Below are 7,551 nucleotides of genomic sequence, written 5' to 3'. Positions count from 1 at the left end.
CACATAGACAAAAATCTATACTGAAACAAGGAAAAAAAGAGCATATTTTGTTGGTATCGGTATTTTTGTCACATTTGTAGGTAAAAACTTTTATACATGGATAAGCTAGAAATAAAAGCCCAAGTAAACCTATCTAGGTGAATGTTAAAAATGTGTTGGCACTCTTGGCTGGAATGTGGGTAAAGCACTTGGCCCATTTCAGCATGTGTTCCCATCTACCCACTTTGCAATGCAGTGCAGCTACAACACATAATTGTGAGCTCATTTGGGTACTTTCTGAATGCCATCCAGGCATGTCTGTCAACTGCATTGTTTTGCCTGCTACCTTTCAATTCCTTTCAAAGTGCTGGAAAATACTTGCTTCTGCAAGCACACACACACACACACACACACACACACACACGTATGCACATCAACCATCTTTAACTGTGGAGCCAACAGGTTTGCTGCAGTGACTGTATAGCAGTTAGGTGGAAAAACTGCAGCGTGCCCAAGAAGTGTATAACTACATGGGTGGGGAACCATCTTAGGGATAACAGCCATTGGTACAGTTGAGATGACAGTGCAGGATACTCCAGAAACATGCATTTCTGTAGAAAGATTACACATGCAAAAGTCTATCTGGTGATGAGATGGGTCAACCAGACAGCTGCCTAGTTCAGGGAACTTGGAAAGATCTCCAGGAAATTTTGCAACTCTGTCTGCCTGCTAGGGCAAAAAAATCCAACAAGTCCACATTGGCTATGCCAGTTCAGTTTGCAGCCTGCAGTGACCATCTCCCATGCAAATTGAAGCAGCCTGTTCTGGACCAGATATGGGTAAGCAAGAAGGCATCATCAGGAGAAAGGTGGAAGGCACCCCCCAAAATCCTGCATCCATGAGGCAAATTCTAGAATAGACCCTGCTGCTAGAGACACCCTTGGCAGTAAGTCAAGCAGTAAGACAGACATTGAGACAGGCTGGCATAATCTCTGTAGATCTTATCAAAAGAAGCATAAGGAGAAAGCATGTGATTGATTCATAGATTATTTTGGAAACATAAGCAAGAGGGATTTCTGGGCTGTGGCCAATGTAATCTTGTATAGAGATGTGTCTAGCCTTACGGTGAAGACTCTGCCATTTCCCTCCCCAGCTGCAACCAGGTGAGTTTTCCAAGTGAAGTAAGTGTAAATAAGTAATTTGCATGCTTTAATTAAGTGTCCATGCAGTAAGGGAAAAATTACAACCAGATCATAAATTCCAGCAACTGCTAAAAAATAGATGGATTATACAGAAATTCCCTGTGACAAGGCACAGACGGGAAAGCTTCTGCAGGTAATACTGTCTTGTGCCCTCTCCATCTGGGCTGTTTGGCAAAACTCCACATCCTAGTTTAAGATTATGTGAATGTTCTCATGCATTCTCTTCACCAGTTCCAACTAGAGAAGCTTGACATTTTTGTGCATCAGATAGACCACACAGTGAATCAGAAGCTGGAGCAAGGAGATGTTCAACAGCTTGTCTTCTTCTGTCTGGGTATAACCAGGCACTGCTATGGCGCTTATTTACTGGTTACTAAAATTTCTCCATGCTTGCGTAAATGGAATTCATCTGCTCCTTGAGTTCCCTTGCTGACATGAGAATATGTGCACCCACATTCATGAAGTCTGTCCAGGCAACAAATTTTAGTGCATGTCTTTTATTCAACAGCTCAGTCACAGTAAATACTGCCAAGTGAAGAGATGGCTCACTTGAACAGGTGCATCAGGAACTGGATCCTACATCCTGTGATATGAAGATACAAATACAATGGATTCACTGTTTAGGTTGGAGTTTTATGGTTCTACCCATATTGTTGCCTAGATGCTATTGTGAAGTTGTTCCAGGAAGATCTTTTCCAAATCATGTGGCTTCATTTCCTGATTAAAGACATTTCAATACAGTAAGAAGAAAAAAAAAAAAAGAAAAAAAAAGAGAGCTCAATCTAATGTTGCTTTTGGTTCGGAATTTAAACAAAAACACCAGCAAATACCAAAAACTTAAAGACTTATGTAAAAATGGCAAACCCTTCAGTCAGATTCTCTAAAATGGGAACACTGTGCTTCCAGCAAGGATGACAGAGATTAAGTAGGACAGCCAAGCTCAGCAGAGTAGCAAAAGCAGCAGATTTTTTCAGGATTCAAAAAACGACTATTTAATAGCAATGCTTACTTTTATTAATTTAAAAAATTACAATTTTAATTGTTGTATACTATTAAATGATAAGCACTGAAAGTTCAAATGGATTGAAACATAAACCAGAAAGCAAACCTCACTATAACCTGGATCATAACCAGGGTAAAATGTCACAATCAGAATCCAGCAAGGAGTTTCTTTTACAGAGAACTGCCAGATTCAAGTTTGTCTGCAGTGGACTTTTAACTCCCCATCACTTTTAAGACAAGGAGAAGATACCTGTATCCACAGCAAATATTATGAATTTAGGGTTTTGAGGCTATGGGAGGAACATATAGGAAATCTGGTTGGAAATGGTGGAAATACTTTATGGGACTTCTTACAGTGGCATTAAAATAGTCTGATGATGGACACCAGTGTAAGAACATAATTCTTTTCACTATTAATTAATACTATATCCTATTTATGGTCTGTAATTTAATGTAAGTCCTGGCACAATTATTACCTTAAAGCCAGAAGAAATGCTCCATAGCCTCAGCTTAGTTTAGACTACACTGACTCTATCCCTTTCAGAGAATTTTTCAGTGCTAGAAGTTACAGCAAAATGCTTCAAGACATTAGGCATGGAAAGAATTGCTTCTGAACTTGCACTCTCTACCTTTCCCAACAGAGACAATGAAATCAGTGTTTCAATTATAGGTCTTACACACTACTGGGCAACAAATCAACTTTCATGTTTTTTCAAGGGTCAGTAGCATTTGCTTAGCTGTAAATTTAGATAGACTACTGACACTGTTGCCATTTGTTGCTCAATGATGTCTGTCAAGAAAAAATATTTGATGATTATACTCTTTCTCCAGCAGAGATTTATTACACAGACAATTCACAATATTGTGGGAGCTCTTAAATTAAGGCTTAATGGCTGGTAGCCTGCAGTGTTAAGAAAAAAAGTCACTGTTCTCTGAAAGAAGCGAACCTTAATGGAAATGTCTTTGTTTTTTAATTCAGTGTAGAAATTATCATAACCATGAAGGATGACTGAGACGTGCAGAGAGAAAAGGGCTGTGTAGACTGAAATTGCTATTCAGCCAGGGTATTGCTGGTATGGAGGCTAATATATCCCCCAGTCTTGGTCTCATATTTACTCAAATCTGCAACTAGTTCAGTACGTGCCAGTGAGAGATTTTCACCTGTAATTCCTCTTACTTTGTGATAGGGTTCTTTGAGACTTTAGGAATGGAATTATCTGCACTATTCTCAGCCTATAAAAGCAAAAGTGCTTACATACATAGACTTTGCATGAATAAACATACAGACAAAATACAGATTATTTTAGATAGAAATTAATACCCTTCCATTACTATCAATATTTAGTTAAACACCAGATCCTGTAGCTCTAGAACCACTTGGATAAACTGCATTTGTTTCAGTGCTCAGTTACTTGTGCAGGACTAGAAGAATTTTCACTGCCCAGGCCTCCCGTTAGCTGAAAGTGGTGTCAGGAAGGTGACTGTTGAAGAACTGGCTCCACCGTGTGGGCTCTGGAAAATGACCATTTCTAGCCAAGCAAGAAGCAGCATCCTTCACTTTAGTTTTCAGCAGGGATGCTTGTGTTGTCTATGGAGTGAAGGCAGGATGAATCGTGGGAATGTCAGATAAAAACAAAATTTAAAAAAAACCATAAGAATTGGAAGAATTAAAAATCTTTGTCTAGTAAAGATGTATTATCTCCACCATAAAGATCTGAGACAGCTGGTCCATGGGCTTGCTCTTCTAGTGCAGTGAGGAAACTGGTCTAACTCCAGGAAGGAGTTTCAAATTCAACAGTTTTCTGTCAAATCTTCTGCAAGCTATTAGTGACACCAAAAGAGTGACAGTGTGCTACTCAAATTTACCGAAGACATATTTTTTCCTAACACCTACTGCATATTCTGTTTATTGATGACATGACAGAACTGCAAAAGCATGAGTTAATGTCAACCTCTCACTTGAAGGATTAGTGGCAGAATCAGTGAGACTTACTTTGAGAATTCCCACACAAATAACATTCTGTCAATGCTTCCGCTTGTGCTAACTACAGGTGTGGGTCATTAGTGACTGAAACCTTTCTTTTAAATACCTGATGGCATCATTGCTTCCAACCTTCCTGCTCAATTTTCCAGTAGAGAGGCAGACACTATCTCCAGGGTGATCTGGAAACAGAGTGCTTAACAGAATAATTGCAATTTATTATGCCAATCTTTTTGTTTTCTGAAGCAGACAACTCCATCTGTATGAAGTTTGCTCTACTGTCCTACTTGATTTTCACTCTGAAATAGAAATAGAAATTCCTATTTGCCCTTCTTTATTTGCACTCATGTTCACCACAGTCAGCCTCATTGAAAGTGAGGTATTAATTTAGGCTGTGGACTTGTATCTTGATCAGGTTTTTTTTGCAGTACAAATTGCATTTCTTTCTTCTCCATCCTTCTGTTTTACAGAAATTTTTTCCATCTACAATGCATTATTTTTTTTCCAAATAATGGTCTAGTGGAAGGTGTCCCTGCCCATGGCATGGGGGCTACAACTAGATCATCTTTCAGATCCAGCTCAGGCCTGTGATTCTTCAAGAGTTTTGCTCATTTAAGTTTATGGACATTCTTACAAGTATTGTGCTATCCAGTCCAAATATAGTTACAATTTTCTGTAATAGCAATACTCTGTTGGTGTTTATTTCCCCAGTAATATCACAAGTTCTCCATCTGTATTCAAATCTGTTTGGGTGTTTTAATGAACACAAAACCCTACAGTTTTTCTGACTCTCCCTCACAAATAACCCTGAATATGTTAATTTTATTGCACTTTTTTTTGCAAGTCAACATGAGTAGCAGCTGTAAACTGAAAAGAAGATGCTTTAAAAATATGGGTTTTAAAAAGAAACAAACTTGAGTCTGATTTGATATCTAATTCTTTGTTGGCTGTACATTGCCTCTTGAGGGAGTTTTATTAAATTCTTGGGAGAGAGGAATCTTATATTTTATTAAATTTTTGGGCTTGGAAATTAAATAATTCCTGAATACATGCTTTGTGCTCCAATATTGAGAAAGATAAATGCCAGAATTCATTGAAATGAAAGGCAGATAAACAAGGTGGAACACACACCACACAACTGCTGCCTTTGCTGAGGCATGGGACAAAATGCCTCAGGAAGAAATAGATACTGTTCTAATTTGTCCAACCCCTTGACAATATGAACATCCTTCAACGCTGATTACTCAGCAGAACAACAACAGTGAGGACATGCAGGAGCATCTTTCTTTGAGATAAAAAAATTATATATGCTCTTTACATTTTGTAATAGAAATGCAGAATCATAGCTGGTTGTACACCAGGGTCATAGCAGGAATTCACAGTTCAGTTATGAATTTACACGACTGCAAGATGGTGACACCTGCTTCAGTTAATAAAAAAAGCTTTGAAACTCTATGAATAAGCTTTGAATTTTTCTAGTAATTTCTCTTGTGAGGTGTGGGAAACTGTGGGAAAGTTCAAGTATTTGTCAAAACCTAGTAGGTAGGAATTAATTTAAACCACTTGGCTACCCTGCCATAGTTAATATACACATTAAAGGCACTGAATTCATTAGGATTTAGTGCTACAGAATGATTAGGGTAATTTTTACTTTTTTTTTTTTCCTCTAAGATACATGAGGCAGCAAGATTAGAATCATCATATGCTGATTTTGTCACCAAGGTAATCAATGCTGAGCTACACTATTCATCAAAGGAAGAAAGGCAATGGAACAAAACTGTGTGCATTTTATTCTTCAAGGGAAAAAAACAACTTTAAAGCATATTTGCAATGAGACTGATGCTTTTGTGTAATAACAGTTCAAAACCAGAATGGAATCAGAGGAGATGCATGAGGAAGCAATATAAATTTTAGGCTGTATTTTCCTTTAAGCCAACATACAAACCAAATGTTGCTTGCTGGAACCAAAACAAAAATTTCAGTAGTCCATAAGCTTCTGCCTATTCTACCTTTCAAAAGCAGTAGAGGAAACAGGAAATTGATTTGCAGGCAATTAGGCTTTAACAAATTTGTGTGCTTCAAAAGCATGAACTAATCAGGAATTTTCAGAATTATGTAACATTTCAGCTAACTGATTAATTTGCTTGTACTGTACTCCAACAGCTAAAAAGTATTAAAATGTCTGTGTCTCTTGTATTAGAAGCACGTGTATCAAAGAAAGGAGCAGCAAGGTTTTCTATAAGCTACTTTCAGTCATCACTTAACATAAAAACAGCAATCAGGTTTTTTTTATGTAAGTCAGTTTATTGATTCTCTGAAAACATAAAAGCAGATATTTCAAGCGCAGACAACTAATCTTGTTTTATTGCCTCAATAACAAGAGATTAAAACATCACAGTTAATGGCTTTTAGGTTGAAAGACTCAAACTCTTGTCTCAGATACTTGTGTTAATTTTTTTTCATCACCAAGATCAACTTCATATGGATATGAGAAGAAATTTCACACGTAAGACATAGTACAGTAGAAAAGAATTGTTGCTTATGAGCTTTCTGTAGTAACATTTTTATGTGTTGAGAAGATTTACAGACTCATGAGTTTAAAGAAGACCTAAGGGAGTCCTAAAATCAATACCCTTGCAAGTTCTGCACTCATAATATCAAAAGCTGATCTCCTGATAAAATTAAGTCAGTGCCAAAACATTTGTAAACAGGATTCAATCAATATATATTAGCTTCTATGCACATGAACTTACTTTTTAAAAAGAAACGGCTTTATACTAAGAAAAATACATTCCTAATAAACTAAATTACTAACTTTCAATGGGAATTCACAATCCATAGAACAATTCTAAATGAATAAAATGAATCAAAATCTGCCCTCAGTTTCATTTCTGAATTCTCACTGAATTGTGCTGGTAATAACAGCAGAATTTGTCCAGTGTTACCCATTCATTACTTCCTTATTTGAGCACAATTCTTCTAGTAAAGGTGGAAACTGAAATAGTTAGTGAGAACTGGGAAGTGCCTATTCCAGCCATTTGTAGCTGGAATTTTTTTAGACTTTGACATATCCCTTATAAATGCTGCTATGAACATGTTTGTGGCAACATCTCCAGAAGAACACTCACTGCTACCTACTGTTGAGTTGCAGGAACACAAAGAACCCAGAAGCTTCCTGTGCAGTGGGATTTATGCATCACTTTTGACTATCCAATCTCCTGTATATCCAATACTGAATAATCACCTGGGTGTTGAATATAATGTAGATCTTTATTCACATGATCCCTATGTGGGCTCAGCCTAGATGGTACTTGTACACTGAAATTATAAAGTTTACATGATGAAGGACAGGAGAAGTTGATTTAGATGTTTCTGTCTAGCAGGGGT

The sequence above is a fragment of the Cinclus cinclus genome, chromosome 1 (genome assembly GCF_963662255.1).
Source record: "Cinclus cinclus chromosome 1, bCinCin1.1, whole genome shotgun sequence".
Lineage (NCBI taxonomy): Eukaryota > Metazoa > Chordata > Aves > Passeriformes > Cinclidae > Cinclus > Cinclus cinclus.
This window is presented reverse-complemented; position numbering follows the sequence as displayed.